Source organism: Sphaeramia orbicularis, chromosome 6 (genome assembly GCF_902148855.1).
Source record: "Sphaeramia orbicularis chromosome 6, fSphaOr1.1, whole genome shotgun sequence".
Lineage (NCBI taxonomy): Eukaryota > Metazoa > Chordata > Actinopteri > Kurtiformes > Apogonidae > Sphaeramia > Sphaeramia orbicularis.
The window spans coordinates 43,211,827-43,234,308 of record NC_043962.1 but is presented as its reverse complement, the minus strand read 5'-3'; the positions used below and the strand labels follow the sequence as shown (position 1 = coordinate 43,234,308).

The following is a 22,482-nucleotide window of genomic DNA, read 5'->3' as shown; positions in this document are numbered from 1 at the left end:
TGGGGTTGAGGGGGGCCTGGAGATTTTTCGTCCTCCAAAGGGGGGGGGGCAACAGAAAAGATTGAGAAGCACTGACTTAAATATAGAAAATAAACTATTTTGGAACTGCCACATAAGTAGCGCTGGGTCTTAATGAGTTAAGAAGCAACTGCAGCCACAACTAAAGTGACTTTGTCTCTAATAAACAAAGGTGGTGGATTTAGTGCAGATGTCAACAAAGAGGCGTTTGTTGACGTAGTGATGGCCTCTGAATATGCACATGGCATCAGGCCTGGCCAGTTCACTGCATGTGCGTGACAGCTATGGTTGGACGCTTACAGAAGGGTTTCTGTTCTTCCCTACCCAGATGGCACACACAGGCCACCACTGTGTTTTCTGGCCAAAGCATCCCAAGTAACCACTGGAATATATTTCAATACGGATTTTTGCATCCCCCACTAAAAAAAACAAAAAAAAAAAAAACAAAACTCAAATCAAAACATTTATTCCATGTATCCCTTTATTTGTGAACTGACCATCGGCTCATAGATATCATTAGTAACTCCTCAGTGCCATGTTGGGCATTGACTTTGAAGTGTGATTGACAGGTTCATTAACTGGATGACTTGAGAGAATAGCAAATTGCCAGAGGACCTAAAGTGTTGAGCATGTAAACCAAGAACTATGTCAGATGAAGTCTTTGTCTGCACGCAGCGCTAGAGATCACTGACAAGGTCACGTTGTTCAAGCAGCAAAAAAAAAGAGTAATATTTCTATCAAACACAAGAAACCCACACACTGTAAAAGGCCCATTATATAGAATAATAGTAAAGCTTTCAGATGGTTTTCTGTCTTTAGTCGAATGGTTCAGAGATTTATTACGTAAGGTTTATTTTTATTTTAACCCTTTCATGCATAGTGGTCACTACAGTGGACAGTTCTTCTCCAGCTGTTCTCTTGTATATTCATGGGTTTTGTTGTTTTAGTTCCATATCAGCCAACACAGTGGACGCTTAACCATCATCCCATACACTGACATTCATACCATTACTGTAACTTTGCTGTTCTGGATAAACCTGATCTGCACTAACATGTCTGAGTGTAAAAAAAAAAAAAAAAAAAAAAAAAAACTGCTAATTTTTATTAGACTGTAATTAACAGTTTTGTTTTGTTTTGTTTTTTTTAAATTATCTTCTTATTGGAAAGGCAAATGTCCTTTACATACATTAATTACAGCCTTAATCATTAATTAAAAAAAAAAAAAAAAAAAAAAATATATATATATATATATATATATATATATGTATATAATAGGATGAAAACAGAAAGTTTCATTGCTTATTTTTTGTTGCTTTTTTAAACAAAAAGTTTTTATTTTATTTTTTTGCATATTATCTCCATGAAGTGAGTAATAACTAGTATTAGAGTATGTTAAAATGTGAGAAAACATCATATTAGCTGCATTAAACATGTTTTTATTTCATAGTTTTCACAAAGTATATCAGTAAATACATGTTTTTGTTTCTAAAATCAAACACATGGTGTCCAGGTGAGTGGACATTTTTGTAACTCCAATTCAATTGCATTTTTAATTTTTTTTTTTTTTTTTTTTTGGGGGGGGGGGGGTCATGCCCTAAGAGGAATGAAAATCACTCGGGGAAAAAAAAATCTTGATTAAGGTTCTCATAATTCATGCATGAAAGGGTTAAGATAAGATAAGATAACATAACATAACATAAAGGGTCTAATCCATGGGATGAATTTTAAAATACAAAAATTTCATTTTAGCATCATTTCAGTTCAGGAGCCAAATTCATCCTATTTCAGTCTAAGTGGGTCAGATCAGTAAAATACTATCATAATAATCCACAAATAATGACAACTCCAATTTTTTCCTCATTGTTTTAGTATTAAAAAAAGGAAAATTACATGTAAAAGTTTACATTTACAAACTATCCTTTCACAAAAAAATGTAAATAACCTGAACAAATACTGTATGACAACCTGAAATGTCTCAAGAGAAGTAAGAGCAATTTTTTTTTATAATATTGTGTCTGTTACTAAATATTTTTTTGCAGATCCACAGTGATCTGTAAGTTGTAACAAACGTGCAAATGAGAAGCTGAGGCCGTGTTTGAATTACGTGGGAGCCAGAGGGATCTGAGCTCCCATAGAGGGAGGACATGGCTCCAATGAAAGCAACAAAGTCAAAAATCTGCGGGGGTCCCTCAAATGTCAAATTATATTATGATCAAAAATAAAGCTCATTTTTCATCCCTGTGAGGTATTATCAGGAAAGATGTTAAATCAAAATTGAGGATAATAAGGAACATTGTTGGGCCAGTTCTTAGGGATGTCCCGATCCGATCTAAAGATGGTATCGGCTTCCGATCTAGCGTTTTTTAGAAGATCGGATCAGATTGGATTTAGTCATGTGATCGGGGTGATTCAATTTTCACATGACTTATCAGTGTGGTTCTTCTTAAACTGTTTGCAAAACATGCTGCAGTTTACAGAACAGGTAACTGGGACTGGACATTTTGAATGTAAAGGGTTTTTTTTGTCAACACAATCTAAAGGTACTTAAGGTTTGGACAGACTTCAAAATAAAAGCACTTCCAGAAATAACTTAAAGCGTTTTCTCTTAATATCAATGACTTTTTTTTATGACTCTCTTTTACTATTAATAATCGAGTGAAATCTCGGAAAAATAAATAAATAATCCATCCTTTTAACCCTTTCATGCATACTGGTCACTACAGTGGACACCAGTTTTGTTGTTTTAGTTCCAGATCAGCCAACACAGTGGACACTTATGCACCATCCCATTCACTGACATTCAGACCATTACTGTAACTTTACTGTTCTTAATAAACCTGATCTGCACTAACATGTTTGAGTGTAAATCAACTGCTTGTTAGTGCTATTAGACTGTAATTTATAGTTGTTGTTTTTGTTTAAACAAAAAGTTTTGATTTGTTTTTTTTTTTTTTTTTGCATATTCTCTCCATGAAGTGAGTAATGACTATTAGTATTTGTTAAAATGTGAAAAAACATCAAATTACCACCATTAAAAATGTTTTTATGTCATAGATTTCAAACAGTATATCAGTAAATACATTGGAATATTATTTTAATTTAGATAGTTCAAGTCTTAAGTTTAATCACATATTAGTCAGTAGTTAGTGTTTTAAGATACACTATATTGCCAAAAGTATTTGCTCACCTGCCTTGACTCACATATGAATTTCAGTGCCATCCCATTCCTAGTCGATGGGGTTCAATATGACGTGGGTCCACCCTTTGCAGCTATAACAGCTTCAACTCTTCTGGGAAGGCTGTCCACAAGGTTTAGGAGTGTGTTCGTGGGAATTTTGGACCATTCTTCCAGAAGCGCATTTGTGAGGTCACACACTGATGTTGGACAGAAGGCCTGGCTCTCAGTCTCCGCTCTAATTCATCCCAAAGGTGTTCTATGGGGTTGAGGTCAGGACTCTGTGCAGGCCAGTCCAGTTCATCCACACCAGACTCTGTCATCCATGTCTTTATGGACCTTGCTTTGTCCACTGGTGCACAGTCATGTTGGAAGAGGAAGGGGCCAGCTCCAAACTGTTCCCACAAAGTTGGGAGCATGGAATTGTCCAAAATGTCTTGGTCTGCTGAAGCATTCCCAGTTCCTTTCACTGGAACTAAGGGGCCAAGCCCAGCTCCTGAAAAACAACCCCACACCATAATCCCCCCTCCACCAAACTTTACACTTGGCACAATGCGGTCCCACCAGTATCGTTTTCCTGGCGACCGCCAAACCCAGACCCGTCCATCAGATTGCCAGATGGAGAAGCATGATTGGTCACTCCAGAGAAGGCGCCTCCACTGCTCTAGAGTCCAGTGGCGGCGTGCTTTACACCACTGCATCCGGCACTTTGCATTGCACTTGGTGATGTACGGCTTGGATGCAGCTGCTCAGCCATGGAAACCCATTCCATGAAGCTCTCTGCGCACTGTTCTGGAGCTAATCTGAAGGCCACATGAAGTTTGGAGGTCTGTAGCCATTGACTCTGCAGAAAGTTGGTGACCTCTTTGCACTATGCGCCTCAGCATCCGCTGACCCCGCTCCGCCAGTTTACGTGGCCTACCACTTCGTGGCTGAGTTGCTGTCGTTCCCAAACACTTCCACTTTCTTATGATACAGCTGACAGTTGACTGTGGAATATTTAGGAGCCAGGAAATTTCACGACTGGATTTGTTGCACAGGTGGCATCCTATCACAGTTCCACGCTGGAATTCACTGAGCTCCTGAGAGCGACCCATTCTTTCACAGATGTTTGTAAAAGCAGTCTGCATGCCTAGGTGCTGGATTTTGTACACCTGTGGCCATGGAAGGGATTGGAACACCTGATTCGGATTATTTGGATGGGTGAGTGAATACTTTTGGCAATATAGTGTAGGATTCCTTTGTTTCACTTACTAAGTTTTTAGGATAGTATGGGTTGGTTGTAATATCTTGGTCAGCATATATTTCCTCCTTGGGGTGGATCCTTCGTACTAAGTAATGCTTTGTCTGTGATCAGATCAAGTCAAAATAAATTTATAAAAATGAGACCGAGATGAATCTGGACTTATTCTTGGAGCTTCCAACAAAAGAACACGCTAACAACATGTTTCTTTGTTTCAAAAATTAAATGCGTGATGTCCAGCTGAATGGACATTTTTGCAATCCCATGAAAAATAGGTTAATAAAAAAATATTCAATCACATTATTTTTTTTAATGCCTAAAGAGGAATCAAAAGACTCAGGAAAAAAAAAAAAAATCTTGATCTTGAGGGCTGTCATAATTCATGCATGAAAGGGTTAATATAAACTTACACCAACATGAATTGCCTGTTTTTCTCTAAACTCAAATAAATTAGTCTAAACAAGAACTCCAAGGCTGCAGAAAAGCTGAATGTGGAGCGAACACTGAATGAAAGCTGAATGTACAGCCCATAGAATAAAAGTTTGAGTTCTTACCAGATTTTTTATATGTAAACGCTAAGTTACCTGATGGCTTGTTTTTTTTTTTTTTTTTATATTTAAATCTTTTTTTTTTTTTTTCAGTGTTGTGTTTGTAGTTTTTCTTTCACTATTAAGCCTATCTGACAAATCATAGGCCCTAAATGCTCTAAACCACAGGTGTCAAACATGCGGCCTGGGGGCCAAATCCGGCCCGCTAAAGGGTCCAGTCCGGCCCTTGAGATGAATTTGTGAAATGCAAAAATTACACTAAGATATTAACAATCCTATTAGTTCAGGTTCCACATTCAGACTAATTCAACCTTAAATGGGCAGGACCAGTAAAATACTATTATAATAACATAGAAATATTCACAACACTGAATTTCTCTCTTTGTAAATGTAAATATTTTCATGTATTTACACTAAAACAAAGTATAATTTTGCAAAAAAAAAACAAAAGTGAATAACCTGAACAAATATGAACAACCTGAAATCTCTTAAGAGTTTTTTTTTTGTTTTTTTTTTCAATTTTAACAATATTCTGCCTGTTAATCAATTTTTTGTGTGTTTGTAGCTTTGTTCCTGTCGCCGTCACTAAGCTCAATAAGAAATAGTGACATTGCACTTTACTAACTTATTTAGTTATTTATTCCATTTCTTTGCTCTATTTATTATTATTGTGACTTCAAATTTTTTAAACTTTATAATTGTATGTTCTTATTCTGGTTTTTATCCCGGATTGTTTTTTTGTTTTTTTTATCTTTCTGGTTTTTATTGTGTTTTATTGCATCTTGTTTTATTTATTTGATCTTATCTATTTTATTTACTTATCCATGCTGCTATACCGATGAATGGTGGAACACTGAGCACTTTTTGTTTTGTCCTGTCTTTTTGTCCTGTCTGTAAGCGTGATCAAGTGCCTGTCTTGCATGTTTAATGTATGTGTTGTTGTAATGCCAAGGCAATCACCTAGACTGCAAAACAAATCTACCTACGGGTATAAATAAAGTAACCTTGACCTTGACTGTGATCTGTAAGTTATAATGTACATGTGTAAATGATAAACAGAGGCAAAATATTGTTAAAATTACACTTATTTTTTCAGTTTGTTCATGTTATTCACATCTTTTGAAAGGATAGTTTGTAGATGTAAACATTTTCATAATGTAAATTTACTTTTTTCGCTCTAAAACAGAGAAAAGTTTGGAGTTGACACTATTTATATATTATTATGTTATTATTATTTTACTGGTTCGGCCCACTTCAGATCAAATTTAGCTGAATGTGGCCCCTGAACTAAAATGAGTTTGACACCCCTGCTCTAAACGCTTTGCTTTATAAATGCATGATTCCACTGCCAGCTGTGTGTCTGTGCCTGTCTCTCCACACATTGTCGGTATAATTATATTTAGGCTACTGGTGCCATTTATTTGTTTATTTATTTGAAGATAGAGACCCCTTAGAGAAAAAAATATAATTCGAACACTGAGCTGAGGCATAATTTTGTTAAAATTGCACTTATTTTTCTTCATAAATTTTAGTTTGTTCATGGTTGTTCACGTTATTCACATTTTTTAAAGGATAGGTTATAGATGGAAACATTTTTTTTTTTGATGGAATTTTACTTTTTTCACTCTAAAACATAGGGAAAAGTTTAAAGTTGACATTTTTAAAAAATATATTATTATGTTATTTTTTTAATGGTCTGGCCCACTTTAGATAACATTAGGCTGAATGTGGCCTCTGGACTAAAATGAGTATGAAACCCCTGCATTAGACCATATGTACTGAATACAATAGTTAAATTAAAGTAAAAAAAAATTAAATTAAATTAAATTAAAAATGTGTTTAAGTTGACAAACTGTAGGTAGGTAGTATGACCTGAAATATAATGTACAAAAGTGGTCCCAAAGCCATTTTAGTATTTTACACCATGATTAACACTGAAAACATTTTCTTTCTTTCTTTCTTTCTTTCTTGCTTTCTTGCTTTCTTTCTTGCTTTCTTGCTTTCTTGCTTTCTTGCTTTCTTGCTTTCTTTCTGTCTTGTTTGTTCATTGTGTTTGTGAACTAAACCCCCTTATCCGGGTCTGGGTCAGGGGGGCAGCAGACTGAACAAAGAAGCCCAGTCTTCCACCTCCTCCAGTTCCTCCAGGAGGACACCGAGGCCAGAACCGAGCTCTAATCCCATATAATCCAGCCTGTCCTGGGTCTGCCCGGCTTCTGCTCTCCAAAACACCTCACCATGCAGATGTCCAGGAGGTTTCCTGACAACATGCCCAGACCACCTCAGATAGCTCCTGTGCATGTGGAGGTGCAGCAGCAGATTTTTTTTTTTGTGTGTGTGTGCTCACAAATTTGGTGCAGCAATTACAACATTTATAAACTCATGTTGAATCAGACCACTTATACTTTAGTACGTACGTTGTTTGGCTCCAAAGCTTAAAGTCTGGCAATGATTACCTCATGCATCCTCCACTTGAGGTTTTTTTTTTACCTCGACCGCCAAAGGGGAGGCAAAGGGTATTGTTTTTGGTTCGGTTTGTTTGTTTGTTTGTTTCTTTCTTTCTTTCTTAACACTCTAGCAGCAAAACTACTGGTTGAATTCATACCAAATTGGGTATATAAACTGCCAGTGACCCAGCACAGATGTCATTACATTTTGGCAAAATTAGGTCAAAGTTAAAATTTTTTAAGAATTTGAAAATTTTTTTTTTTTTCCCCCCCATTTACATATAATAGGCGAAATTTCAAATGTCTGTAGCAGCAAAACTATTGGGTCACTTCTTACCAAATTTGAGTAATAGATTGCAAGTGACCCAGAATACATCTCACATTTCTTTTGTATATTACATGCCATATATCTTAGCCCCGCCCCCCCCCCCCCACACACACACACTCCCCCCGCATTATGATGATGTAATATAAATGTTGTATAACACTGTACATAATGTCACTTGGTATTGCTTCAATAAAGGTTGAAAAATTTTTTAGAAACAAATAAAGAATAAAAAAAATACAAAAATTCCCATTTACTTATAATTAGCGAAATCTCACGTCTGTAGTAGCAAAACTATTGGTTGAATTCATACCAAATTGGGTTTATAAACTGCCAGTGACCCAGCATAGATGTCATTACATTTTGGCAATATTAGGTCAAAGTTAAAATTTTTTATGAATTTTTAAAATATATATATATATATATATATATATATATATATATGTTTTTTTCCCCATTTACTTATAATGGGTAAAATTTCAAATATCTGTTGCAGCAAAATTATTGGGTCACTTCTTACCAAATTTGAGTAATAGATTACAAGTGACCCGGAATACATCTCAATACATTTTGGGAACAGTAGGTCAAAGTTTACGTTTTTTTATGATTTAAAAAAATAATAAAAACACACCACAATACACACAGAACATTTACACAACCAGGACAGGACACTGATCTTTACTACTGACTGACATATGTTTCTTTTGTATATTACATGTCGTATATCTTAACCCCCCCCCCCCCCCCCCCCCCCCACACACACACACACACACACACACACACACATTATGATGATGTAATGTAAATGTTGTATAACACTGTACATAATGTCACTTGGTGTTGCTTCAATAAAGGTTGAAATAAATAAATAAATAAATAAAATCCCATTTACTTATAATGGGCGAAATTTCACGTCTGTAGTAGCAAAACTATCGGTTGAATTCATACCAAACTGGGTTTATAAACTGCTATTGACCCAGCATAGATGTCATTACATTTTGGCAATATTAGGTCAAAGTTAAATTTTTTTATGAATTTTTAAAAAATATATATATTTTTTCCCCATTTACTTATAATGGGTGAAATTTCAAATATCTGTAGCAGCAAAATTATTGGGTCAGTTCCTACCAAATTTGAGTAATAGATTGCAAGTGACCCAGAATACATCTCAATACATTTTGGGAACAGTAGGTCAAAGTTTACATTTTTTATGATTTAAAAAAATAATAAAAACACACCACAATACACACAGAACATTTACACAACCAGGACAGGACATTGATCTTTACTACTGACTGACATATGTTTCTTTGTATATTACCTGCCATATATCTTAACCCCCCCCCCACACACACACACACACACACACATTATGATGATGTAATGTAAATATTGTATAATACTGTATATAATGCCACTTGGTGTCGCTTCAATAAAGGGTGAAAAATAAATAAATTAAAAATTAAAAAAATAAAATATTCCCATTTACTTATAATGAGCGAAATTTCACATCTGTAGCAGCAAAACTATTGGGTGAATTCATATCAAGTTGAAATTATATATTTCCAGTGACCCAGAATGGATCTCGTTATATTTTGGGAACAGTAGGTCAAAGCATACATATTTTTTAGGAATTTAAAAAATCTTCCCATTTACTTAAAATGGGTGAAATATGTGCGAGGGGCGGGGTTTGTTGTGTCTGGCACCACTTATTTTCTTTCAGATACTGTGCAGACCACAGATATTAACCCATAAAGACCCAGTGCTACTTTTTTGGGAGTTCTCAAATTAATTTGTCTGTGTTTAACCTATCTTTAGTGATTAACCCTTTCATGCATACTGGTCGCTACAGTGGACAGCTATTCTACAGCTGTTCTCTTGTATATTCATGGGTTTTGTTGTTCTTTTTGTTGTTTTTTTTGTTTTTTTTGCACATATCTTTATTAAAGTTTTAAGACACTTTTCACACAATTTATCAGTAAACACATTTCTGTGCGTCAAAAATGAACTGTGTAGTGTCCAGCTGAGTGGACATTCTTGCAACTTCATGAAAAACAGGTTCATAAGATTTTTTTTTTCATTATTATTTTTTTATGTATTTAAAAATAATAATAATAATAATAAAAAATTAAAAAATAAAATAAAATAAATCAAAAATATAAAAAATATTATAAAAAATTAAAAAAAAAAAAAAAAATATATATATATATATATATATTTATTTATTTATTTATTTTTTTCAGAAGAAAATTTTCCAATCACATTGTTTTTTTCATGCCTAAAGAGGAATAAAAGCATTCAGGAAAAAATTTTGATTAAGGTTCTCATAATTCGTGCATGAAAGGGTTAATCACCATTTATTTTTACATCTGCCAAAGAGGTTATCAGGGTTTGTCTGTCTGTTTGTTTGTCTGGTAGTAAGATAACGCAAAAAGTTATGGATGGATTTGAAGGAAATTTTCAGGAAATGTTGATACTGGCACAAGAAACAAATGATTAAATTTTGGTGGTGATCCGGGCGGACTGATCTGCCTTGGTGGAGGTCTGCACTCTCTAAGTGCTTTTCTAGTTATAATTTTATCATCTGTATTTCGTGTTTTTTCAATATAAATCAGGCATTTTCCTATGTTTAATTTACTGACTGTGTCGATGTTCTTAAAAGCTCAGATTAAAGTTGATTGACATAATATAAGAAACGGAGAAAAATGAAGAAAACGCGACTTTTTCAACAAAATATATCAATAACTAAACGTAAAACAAGTGTCTCCATCCACCGTCATTGTTGGTTGAACAGGACAGAGCAGCACAGCCAACAACCTGGAGGGGGTGGGGCATGAAGTGACTCATTTGCATTTAAAGGGCCACCACTGAAAATGACCTTTCCTCAAAAATATTGTTGAAGATGGACCTGTGGAGTTGAATAAATGAAGAATTCAGACCCAAGCATAGCATTTACAGTTTATGTACACCACAGGGAAATGTTTTAAAATGCATAAGTCCATTTAAAAAAAGTGAAATATCACTCCTTTAAGTGATTTATCACCATTTATTATATAATATTATTGTCTGTATTCTGTGTTTCAATGAAAATCAGGTATTTTCTCATATTTAATTCAATGATCACGTAGATTTTCATAAAAGCTCAGATTAAAGTTGATTGTCATAATATCAGAAACAGAGAAAACTGAAGAAAATGGGACTTTTTCCAACACTATATATCATTAACTGAACATAAAACCAAGTGTCTCCATCCACTGTCATTGATCCAACTCCATGGGTTTTACTGGTGAACCAGTGTTGTAAAAAACAGTGGTTCCCAACCAACATCACAAATTTTTGGCGACCCCAGACAGTCAAAACGGAGACTTTTTTTTTTGTTTTTTTTTGGCTAAAATTCATTTGTTTTTGATCATGTAATAATTTGTTATACCATGTTGTAAATAAAAAAAACAAACAAACATTTATTTTAGATGACATGTAGTCTATAGAATTTATATTCTTATGGACGGAGGCAGAAAAGCCAGGTGTAGATTACTGCACAAAGTGAGAATTTGATTTTCCTTGGTCAGGATATGTACATTCAGTTCCGCTTGGATTTACAAGGCTGATAATTAATACTGAACAAACAAGAACTCAAACTATGAATTATGAAAGAGCTGCAGCATCTGAAACTGACCACAATGAACATTTGACAGATAAACAGAACCACAGTGCTTCAGTTTCAGCTTCAGTTTGTCATGTCTGTTATGGATTGGGATTGTCTCTGTCACCTCACCATATATTTTTTATTAGTAAGTTTTTTGTTTTGTTTTTTATGAATTACTAGGAATTTCAGACGACCCCATGAATTGCAGGCAACCCAACGTGGGGTCCCGTACCCAAGGTTGAAAAACACTGGGTTAAAAGATAAAAACGGTTTTACTTTTGATAAAAAATCAGCTGCCATAAGAATTGACGTGACACACATCACAATTTCCTGAGATCAGTCTCAGTTCTTTGTTTTAGATGAAGGTGTGTTCTGCTTGGTGACTCTTTGGGATATCAACATTAGATACTGTATAACCCTTTTAAGATACAGAAATGAATCTAAAATAAACTCAACTTATGAAAAAGAATGTGTTATTAAAAGATTTGGAATAGGTGAAATAGAGTCCAGAACTCTTGGATAAATTATTTGTCATATTTTAATTATTGATCAGGAAGAAAAGTGACAGGGGCCAGGGGGCCAATATTTTTTATTAGTAAGTTTTGTTTTGTTTTTTTTATCAGGTACTAGAAATTTCAGGGGACCCTACATGGGGCCCAAAACACTGTTATAGAAGATGACAGTGTTTTCACGTTCACTACGGAGTCTCTGAATGTCCAAATGGGTCATATCTAGGGATGTCTGATATTGGCTTTTTTGCCAAAAACCGATATGCCGATATTGTCCAACGCTTAATTTCCGATTTCGATATCTACCGATACCGCTGCTGATATATGTGGGATATTAAACTAATTTTAGGTAACATCACATATCTCCTGTCATGGAATTAGCACATCATGCCTAATTTTATTGTGATGCCCCATTGGATGCATTCTCAAATGCAACAAGGCTTTCAAAATGTAAACACTGTCTGTGCAAAGAATACATACTTCAGCTTAAGTTGTGGAAAAAATGCCATATTTATTTACAGGGTGTCCCATAAGTCTCCATACATAGGAAAAATAAACGTTTCTTGACATAAACCATTTTTATTTATATAATATGCTCTATATGACTGCCATTTTGTCGGGAACACATTTCAATGCGTGTCCTCCACTGCTGAAGAACTATAAAGAAGAAATATAAAGAAATACATGTTAGAACCATATGTATTATGTCTCCTATGTATGGAGACTTATGGGACACCCTGTATTTTCTCTCCCCCCCTCCATGAGTCTATTACAGTGTGGCAACTCTACTGTACAATTTTGAAAACTGCACATTTCTGTCAGCTACAAACAATGCTTCACAAGGCATTATTTTATCGGTTTTAAAAATAAGCAAAAAAAAAAATGATAACGATATTCACTGATATTACACTTTTATGTCAATATCGGGCCGATAATATCAGTGGGCCGATATTATCGGACATCACTAGTCATATCTGATGACCATGAAAAGACGACAAACTGCATTTTACACCAATTATTTACATGTATTGATAGGATTAGTGGATCAGCAGGTATTCAACAGTTTACTCTTTTTTTTTTTTTTCTTTACAGCGCCATCAACCCAAACCACCATCAAGGCAGGTAAGTATTCTCCATCAACCCAATCAACCCAAACTGCCATCAAGCCAGGTAAGTAGTCGCCATCGATCCAAACCGCCATTGTGGGCCTATCAACAAAACATCAGCGAAGCAGGGTGCCCACCTGAAGACCCCAGTGAAGCTTTTACCCCTACCCCACTCATCACCAAGTGCTGATCAATTAGGGATTGCAATACCAAGTCCTATTAGCTCAACATTAGATCAGTATATACTTTGGGTTGCCAGTGGATGTTTGGGTCTTTATGGGTTAATGGATAGGACATGGTACCTTTTAAACAGAGCACTTACTGTTACTCTTAAACAATGCATAGTAAGGGGTAAATGCCTTTGGTTGTACAGATCACCTCCCGGGAGATAAAACGTACAACTGTAGGACTCAAACAGAGCAATGCACTAAAAGTAAATGCTTGTTCAGCAAATTCTCCCTGGTTGACTGAAGACAAATAAGGAAAGTAACTGTACGGTTTAAAATACAAACACAATTCGACAGGAACACGTCACATTTGTCGCTTGTCTGCATATCTGCACAGATGTTACGCAGATAAGACGTACATAGCAGTTGATTTCATTTCATCTGCATTGCCCGTTTTCACATTAACAAAAGTGAAAAATCATCTCCGAACAGCCGACTGTCGCCGTGGCACCTCTCTACTTTACTGATTTTCAGCTTGACATATTATTGCTATATGTGTGTCAGCTCATGATATGGCGAGCGAAATTATAAGCACACAAAACGGCGGTGGCTCTGCTGTCATTCACAGATTGGAAGACAATAGACAGATGATGAACGATGAAGATGAATGGCATTCCACTCCGCCGAACGACGCTCTGAACAAATGAATTCCAAGGGCGCTCCTCGCCATTTCAATGAGCTTTCCCCCTGCTATGTTTCAGCATAAATCATGTTAACCTTCTCATTTTCAAGTTCATTCATTTTTAAGGTGCTCTTCCTCCTGTCTTAGTGGCTACGGGCCTTGTGGATGCATCAAAGGGATCTGATTGCTGAGATTCCATTAAACCTCAGACTGCAGAATATTGTGTCACTTTCCCAAGAATGCCAACTCCACTATCTGTCATAACTCAAAGCTGTCATCGCGGCTCTCCACACAGCATGCAAATGATGGTGGCAGGTCTAAGCATATCTGCAGCAAAAAGGGTGTGGAAAATCAGTGCCTCTAAAAGACAGAGAATTGGTCCATACCATGACAGGAACACCCACATGTAGAAAGGAGGAAACAGAAGACATCTTGACACTGATACGAAGCAAAGTGTTCTTGCATAGAAAGCAATCAGTACACTGTAAAAAAAACAACAAAAAAAAAAAAAAACAGAATTATTCCAGCAGCAGAGGTGCCGAAATAATACTGTTAAATAATGGAAAATAACCATCTCATAAAAATATGGTAGTTTTCCATAGTTAAAATACAGTTTTTTGCCCTAACTTTACATAAGATTTTGCATATTTTTGGACTTTTTAATGTTTAATAAAGAATATTTACATGTATTAAAGCAGGGGTGTCAAACTCATTTTGGTTCAGGGGCCATCTTTAGCCCAATTTGATCTCAAGTGGGCCAGACCAGTAAAATAATGACTTAATAACCTACAAATAATGACAAATCCAAGTTTTTCCTTTTTGTTTTAGTACAAAAAACCCCCAATTAAATTATGAAAATATTTACATTTTATGAAAAAGATGTGAATAACCTGAAAAAACAGAAATTTCATTAGAAAAATGAGTGCAATTTTAACAATATTAAGCCTCAATTTATTATTTATACATGTACATTTACACACATTGTTCCATAAACATTTGGTAACAGGCAGAGTATTGTTAAAATTTTGGAGTTTGGAACTAAAATTTGAACAATTTCTACTATATTCCATCTCTTATTATTATTATTAACACAACTACAGATCACAGTGGATCCATAAATGCACCAAACATTTAGTAACAGGTAGAATATTGTTAAAATTGCACATTTTGGCTTGTTCATCTTTGATTTTATTTATGTATTTATTTGCATTTTATTGTGAAAGAATAGTTTTGTAAATGTAAATATTTTCACAGTGTAATGTTATTTTTTTTTACTTGATTCTTTCCACATAATTTTTCACAAAGAAAATTTGAAGTTGTCATTATTTATGGGTTATTGTGTTGTTATTTTTACTGTAGATCACATTGTTCTGTATGTGGAACCTGAACCAAAATGATTTGGACAACCTGGACTGTTCAGGTTCATTTTTGCACTTTCATCCTGCGGGCCGGAATGGAACTTTTGGTGGGCCAGATTTGGCCCCCGGGCCGCAGGTTTGACACTTGTGTATTAAAACAATCAAATTACCTATAAATATATCTATATAAAAAATTTTCAATGAGACTAAGTCATACAATCCACTGATAAAAACTGTATTTGAACAGTTTATCAGTGCTTATACATGTTATACATTCACAAAAATATGTTTATTCAACATTTTTGTTGTGAAACCTTCAGTAATTACACAAGATATTTGCCAATTAACAAACAAGTTTTGTTAAACTTACAGAACAAATACTTCTTTTACGGTTAATTGTCAGTAATTTTATCTGGTTTTAATATTTTTTTTACAGTATTAAATGTTAAATTAACAGTTTAATCTCATAAATAGGAAATAAATATTTGTGAAATTATGATACATTTGCAAATGTATTTTAACTGTATTTTTCTGTGAAAAAAAATTCTTTTAAAAAACTGAAATTTTATGGTTATTCACAGTTACAGTTTTTTCATGTTATTTTACATTTGACATGTAAAATCACAGTCCATTTTTGTATTTCATTGATATTTTCCTGTATCTTAAAAATACAGGAAAAATCTGTAAAATAAACAGTGAAAATTCTGTTAAATTACAGATTTTTTTTTTTTTTTTTACAGTGTATCTGATCTGCACTGCTGTTCGTTGGACATTTAGTGTGCGTTTTTACAACTCTGCCTCTTATAGCCTTCTAGCGTTTGGGAAATAATGTACTTCTAATTCAAATGTGCAATAACTTGTTTTTACCTTACAGTACTTTTATTACTATTATTATTACTTTTTTTTTTTTTTTATCAATGCTCTGTTTTACAAATGTGTATTTGTGTTTGTCTGTGCAATAACTGTTTTTATATGTTTTAGCTGTGTTTATGTTTTGTTACTATTTTTTTATTCATGTCTTTTTCGAACTCTGTGACTCAGGGGAACGCACAAGAATTCCAATGTACCTATACTCCGATGGATCTGTGCAAGCGGAAAAATAAAGTCTATTCTATTCTAATGTCAAGTAAAGCATGGTTAAGACTGCCAATAGTCATTTTAGGATGCATTAGAACTGGATTAACCCTTTAACCCCTCACATGTCTGTGGTGGTGTTCTGAATGTATAATTTATTTTAAATATTCATGAAAATTTAATGGTTTACTCAGTAAGTAAAATGTCAAATTGTGCTGATAGACTAGACTAGACTGGAATAGAATAGAATAGAATAGCATGAAATAGAATAGAATAGAATAGAATAGAATAGAATAGAATAGCATAAAATAGAATAGAGAATAGAATAGAATATAACAGAATAGAATAGAATAGAATAGAATAGAATAGAATAGAATAGAATAGAATAGAATAGAATAGAATAGAATAGATCTTTATTGTCACTGTCACAGTTTAGCAGCACAGTTCAATTTTGCAGCAAAATACAAAAGGGACTGTATAAGAAAAATATTCCACAGAGTATTAAGAAAAGTAGGAATGTGCAACAGCTACAGAATAAAATATGAATACACATATGCTACTAAAGTACGACTAGAACTTCTGAAATGAACAAAATATACAAAGAAATATACAAACGCTAATTCTATACTATGGATAAAAATAGGAGATAATATATACAGGTAGTCAGGTCCATGTGTTGTGACTATTGACTATTGACAATTGAATAGACCTTGTTCTTTCCATATGCATCTGAGCATGCTCAGTGTACCCCTGTACACCAAAGTAGGATAAAACAAAACAAAACAAAAAAAAAATAGTCACACTTCATAAATTATTTTACATTTCCAATATATAGATACAAATGTAGGTAAAATAAAAAATAAATCAAAATAAAACAAAAGAGCTCGAAGTATAGAGATAGAAATTATTTAAATTAAAAAAGAATTGTTAATTGAATAAAAACAGTTCTTTTTTTCTATTATTTGATATTTTGTGTATTGTTTATCATTACTATTATTATTTTTCTATTGTTTGATTTTTTTTATTTGTGTATTGTGTATCGTTGATGATGATGATGATGATGATGATGATGATTATTATTATTATTATTATTATTATTATTATTATTATTATTATTATTTCATATATTTTGTATTATGTCTGTGTCTGAAATAAACTAACCTAAACCTAAAGATTATATATTTGACATAGTCTCCTGGTTTTAGTTGCTTTAGAATTCATAATATTCTTCAAATTATCTAAATAATTGGAAAAAAGTGCTTTAAAAACAACAATGTTAGGACACTGGCAAGCAAATTTAGTGCAATCAATGTAAAATTTGGCAAATATTACTAAAAGGTTGATGATATATCTTTTTTCTGGATTTATTTTATCAGTTTGTGAAAGGCCAAATAAAATATGTTGAAAGTTCAATTTACATGAAGGGTCAATTTTGGTGTTCATGAAGGGGTTATTGTGTTGTTATTTTTACTGTAGATCACATTGGTCTGTATGTGGAACCTGAACCAAAATGATTTGGACAACCTGGACTGTTCAGGTTCATTTTTGCACTTTCATCCCACGGGCCAGAATGGACCCTTTGGGGGGCCAGATTTGGCCCCCGGGCCACATGTTTGACACCTGTGATGTACACAAAATGTATTTATTTTTTTTCTTCTGCTCTAAACAAATAAATGAGTGAATTAAATAAATATTGGGTTGAATGTGGCCCCTGAGCTAAAATGAGTTTGACACCCCTGCCCTAAGGAATCCCACCCCACATGTTCCAAACTACTTACAAAATAACACCATCCACTTTGGTTATTTACACCATTTAACCTGTTAAACCCTGACCATATTTTCAGGGGAAAAACGCCAAAAAAAACATACCCAAAGTAAATAAAGAATTCCTTCACAATAATAAGGTTCATATGGATGTTCTTGGTGTCTATGGACATTTAGAGACCTCACAGAATCTATTCCCATTGTCTAAAATATTGTATCTATTACTATGCCTGAGTAAACTGTAACAAACTAAAAGAGAAATTAGAATTTTTTATCCTCGCCTGTTTTTTTTGGATTGACGATGATACGCATAAATTAATTATTCGTGCACTCAAAAAAATTATTCTTGGCTCTAATAAACATGAAGTAATATTTTAAAGTAAAATGTAACTGAAATATATGAAATTTAAAGTTTATTTATCCGAAAAAGTCAAACATAATGTGAATATGCTTAGTATAAAGTGAATCTAAACAAATAAAGTAAACTTTATTTACTAGATCACATAAAAAGGCTGAGCGTCACAGTCAAACACAATTTATGTAAAAGTTTGCATTAACTAAAGCAAATCTGACTGAAGGTATTTAATTTATTCATATGGACTCAATATGATAGAAAAAACATTGTATTAAATGCAACTCCTTACATTAAACTTATGTAATAAAATTACATGGAAAATTTACATGTAATTGAAATACATAAAGTCAACATTTTGGCTCAATCATTTTTTTGAGTGTGTCGGAGATTTTTAATAGCGTATATTTCACCCCACAAAGATTAAAAATCATGTTTGATACATACATACGTAAATACACTTTTGATGTACTTTTATTAACATTAGTGTCTAAACTTTGAGCAAAAGTTAAAAAAAAAAAACATTCATTGTCCTGATTTATTATATTTTTATAGCAGATGAATATTAACCCTTTCATGCATGAGTTATGAGAACCTTAGTTGAGGTGGGTTTTTTGTTTTGTTTTTTTTGTTTTTTGGAGTGTTTTTATTACTCCTTAGACATGAAAAAAACAATGACACTGAGTTGTTGTTTTTTTTCATAGATTTACAAAAATGTCCACTCAGCTACACCATGAATTTCATTCTTGAAGCAAAGAAACATGTATTTAAAACCCAATATCATAAAGCGATATGAAAACAATGAAATGAAACCATGTTTAATGTAGCTAATCTGATGTTTTCTCACATTTTAACATATTCTAATACTAGTTATTTCTCACTTCATGGAGATAATATGCAAAAAATAACAATTAACAATTGATTTCCACTCAAGAACAGCAAAGTTACAGTAATGGGTATGAATTGCAGTTTATAAAATGATGCATAAGCGTCCACTGTGTTGGCTGATATGGAACTAAAACAACTAAACCCATGAATAAACAAGAGAACAGCTGGAGAATAACTGTCCACTGTAGTGACCACTATGCATGAAAGGGTTAATATAATTTTTTTCGGCCCACGGGCAGGCTGATAGGGCTTAAGGGGTTTTAAAGCTGCTTCTTCATTTCAGTCCATTTTTCCTCTTCAACACGTCCTTCATCACCTCTCCTGCCGCCTTAATTTTGGATATTAATAGTTTATGTTCCTTTTTTTTTTTTTTTTTTTTTTTTCATGTTTATTTGTGTTGTCCTCGGCGGTAGATATTTGCCGCTGTGTGTTTTTGTCATCAAGTAGGTCAAGGTTGTGCTTGAACCAGATCTGATGACCTCTTGTTCTCCCAGTGGATTGGAGTCTTTGTTGTTTGGTTTTCAGTGGGGTCTGGTTTAGCAATTATAAGAGAAGGAGGAGCTGCACACACACGCCTCAAACATCCACCAGGGAAAAATCTCAGAGGTTCCTCATGGGTATTTAAGATCTCTGATGAGGTTAACGGTTTTCGAGTACTTCAGCCCATCAGAACGCATTACCTGGAACTGACGGAGGCTGTGCTACTTTCATTACAATATAAGGACTGGAATAGTATTTGTATATCTTATGCACTGAGGAATAATGTCTTTTGCCAAATGATGGAAATTGCACCATCAGTTATTATGTAAAATATGATTACAGCTCCACCCTGACATGTGTTATTAAATCATTTATCAGGTCTGACATATTTTTTATAATACTCTTTTTACTTGTCATGCATCTGTTTGAAAGGTATGAGACTGTGGTGTTAGAGGAAATATACACAAGTTTTTCTTTTTTTTTTTTTTTTTTTTCTTGGTTGACAGAGTAGAGCCTACCCTGGAGTATTAACACTGCTCTCTGTTGTTTGTTATTAATATTCTTTTTCATTTTTTTCCTTTTTGGCAGTTATTACCCTCGCCTCTGTCAGGGTATTGCACTTGTGTCTGTGTGTCTGTCAGTCTGTAGCTAGGTTCTAATAGTTTTGGATTTTTCATTATAGTTTAGTTTTATTTAGTTTTGACTTTTTTTTTTTTTTTTTCCCTCTAATTCAGTTAGTTTTAATTTATTTTTAGAGTGTGTTTGCTAGTTTTTATTAGTTTTCTTTTTTTTTCTAAATGCTTAGTTTTAGTATTAATTTTCGTTTCGTCGTATCTAGGGATGTAACGATTACCGGTATAACGATAAACCGCGGTAAAATTGCAGACAGTTAGTATTACCGTTTAAATTCTAATTATCACGATAACCGTGTTTGATTACCGCACTTTTAGGGGAAAAAAAACCCTATGTAAAGATATGCTTTTATGTCAAATATTTTAGTATAGTTGTAATTTATTACAATTTTGATTTTCTATAACTAATATTTGGAACCAATATTCACTTTTAAAGTCTTTGAAAAGGCAAGGCAAGTTTATTTGTATAGCACATTTCAGCAACAAGGCAATTCAAAGTGCTTCACACAGGACATTGAAATACAACGACAAGGAAAAAGAAACACATTTAAAACATTATAAAAGAAACATGTAAAAGGTGATTAAAAACAGCGAGTAAGAAAACAACACATAAAATCCAAAAAAATAAAATAAAAATAAAAAAATAAAAACACACATATTAAAGTAAGAGTTGCAGTGCAGAGTAGAAAAGGTTCGTTTAGCATCTTTGTGTTGTTCATGCAATAAATTATATATATTTTTCAAATCAGATTTTACATTTTTTTTGTGTGTGTGTTTTTTGTCCTTTTGTGTTGATATAGTAGGTTAAAGTGAAAAAATGATAGACAGATGAGATAGATGAAGTTGTGCTGAAAAAAAAAAAAACTAAACGTGGGTATAGTAAACAGTTCTGTATATAGTATATAAAGGCAAAATCAAAAGGACTGAAAAACGGCCAAAATAGGCTCAGACCCCTAAGGGTTAAAATTTGAATGTTTCTGCCAAGAGAAAGTACATTGTGCCTATTATTTTATTTTATTTTATTTTATTTTATTTTATTTTATTTTATTTTATTTATTTTTATTTTTATTTTTATTTTTATTTTTATTTATTTATTTATTTAAATAGCACTTGGTTAAATTATTTCAGTGTGTGTATAAGTATTTTTTGAACATTTTGAGCACAATTTCAATGATACCGTGATAATAATAATAACCGTGATAATTTTGGTCATGATGACAGTGATATGAAATTTTCATATCGTTACATCCCTAGTTGTATCTTTTCTCTTCTTCTCCATCGTATTCAAATAAATCCCAGACAGGACTCTGCTGTTTTCTCCCAACTTTAGTCTCTATGTTTCCAGGTAGCTTGGGGACCAGAAGACGACTGGAAACCACAAGTGACGGATCGTCAAGTGTCGTATGGTGACAGCACAGAAAATTACTAGAGTGAAATAAATTGATTTCGTATCAATCCGACATTGACAAAGACAAAAACGAAGGGAATTTTATCCATGATTTTTATTTGTTTTAGTTAGTTTTATAAGAACACAATATAGTTTCAGTTAGTTATGTTTTTTTTTCTTTTAATTATAGTTTTTTATTTATTTCAGTTAACGGAAATGTTTTTACAGTTCTAGTTTTCATCATTTTGTTAGTTTTCGTTATCGACAATAATCTTGGTCTGAAGGTCTGCACCTGTAACTCCAAATATACACCACAACTTCATTTGAGAATCAGTCACAAAGTGGGTCTCTACTGTATCTAGGTCCAGATCTGGATCTAGACTCGAGAATTTATTAAATGTCGAGGGTTTTCAAGTGTGCACACGTTATGTTTAACAGTTGTAGTTCAGTTTGCTGTGCATCCATGTGTCCCTCCCCACCCCAATCTCTCTCTAACTCTTCCTTTAACCCTTTAACGCCAAACGTATCAGATTTGATACATAAGTTTTGAAGCCCTCTACATGATCAGTGTAATATGTTTTTTTCTTGAAAAACCTGATGTATACAATTACAGGGTGGGGAAGCAACATTTACAATATTTTGAGGCAGGGATTGAAAGACAGTGTATGACCAATTACTTTATTG

At 33.6% G+C, this 22,482-nt stretch overlaps 1 long non-coding RNA gene across 1 annotated transcript; it reads right to left on the bottom strand.

Annotated features, from left to right (window-relative positions):
- Window positions 1-21,851, bottom strand: LOC115420551 (uncharacterized). The gene is made up of 3 exons (XR_003935557.1): window positions 21,838-21,851; window positions 19,065-19,066; window positions 1-75 (listed from the first exon to the last, which is right to left on the bottom strand). It is a non-coding gene; the product is annotated as an uncharacterized LOC115420551 (long non-coding RNA).
- Window positions 21,852-22,482: the final 631 nt, after the last annotated feature.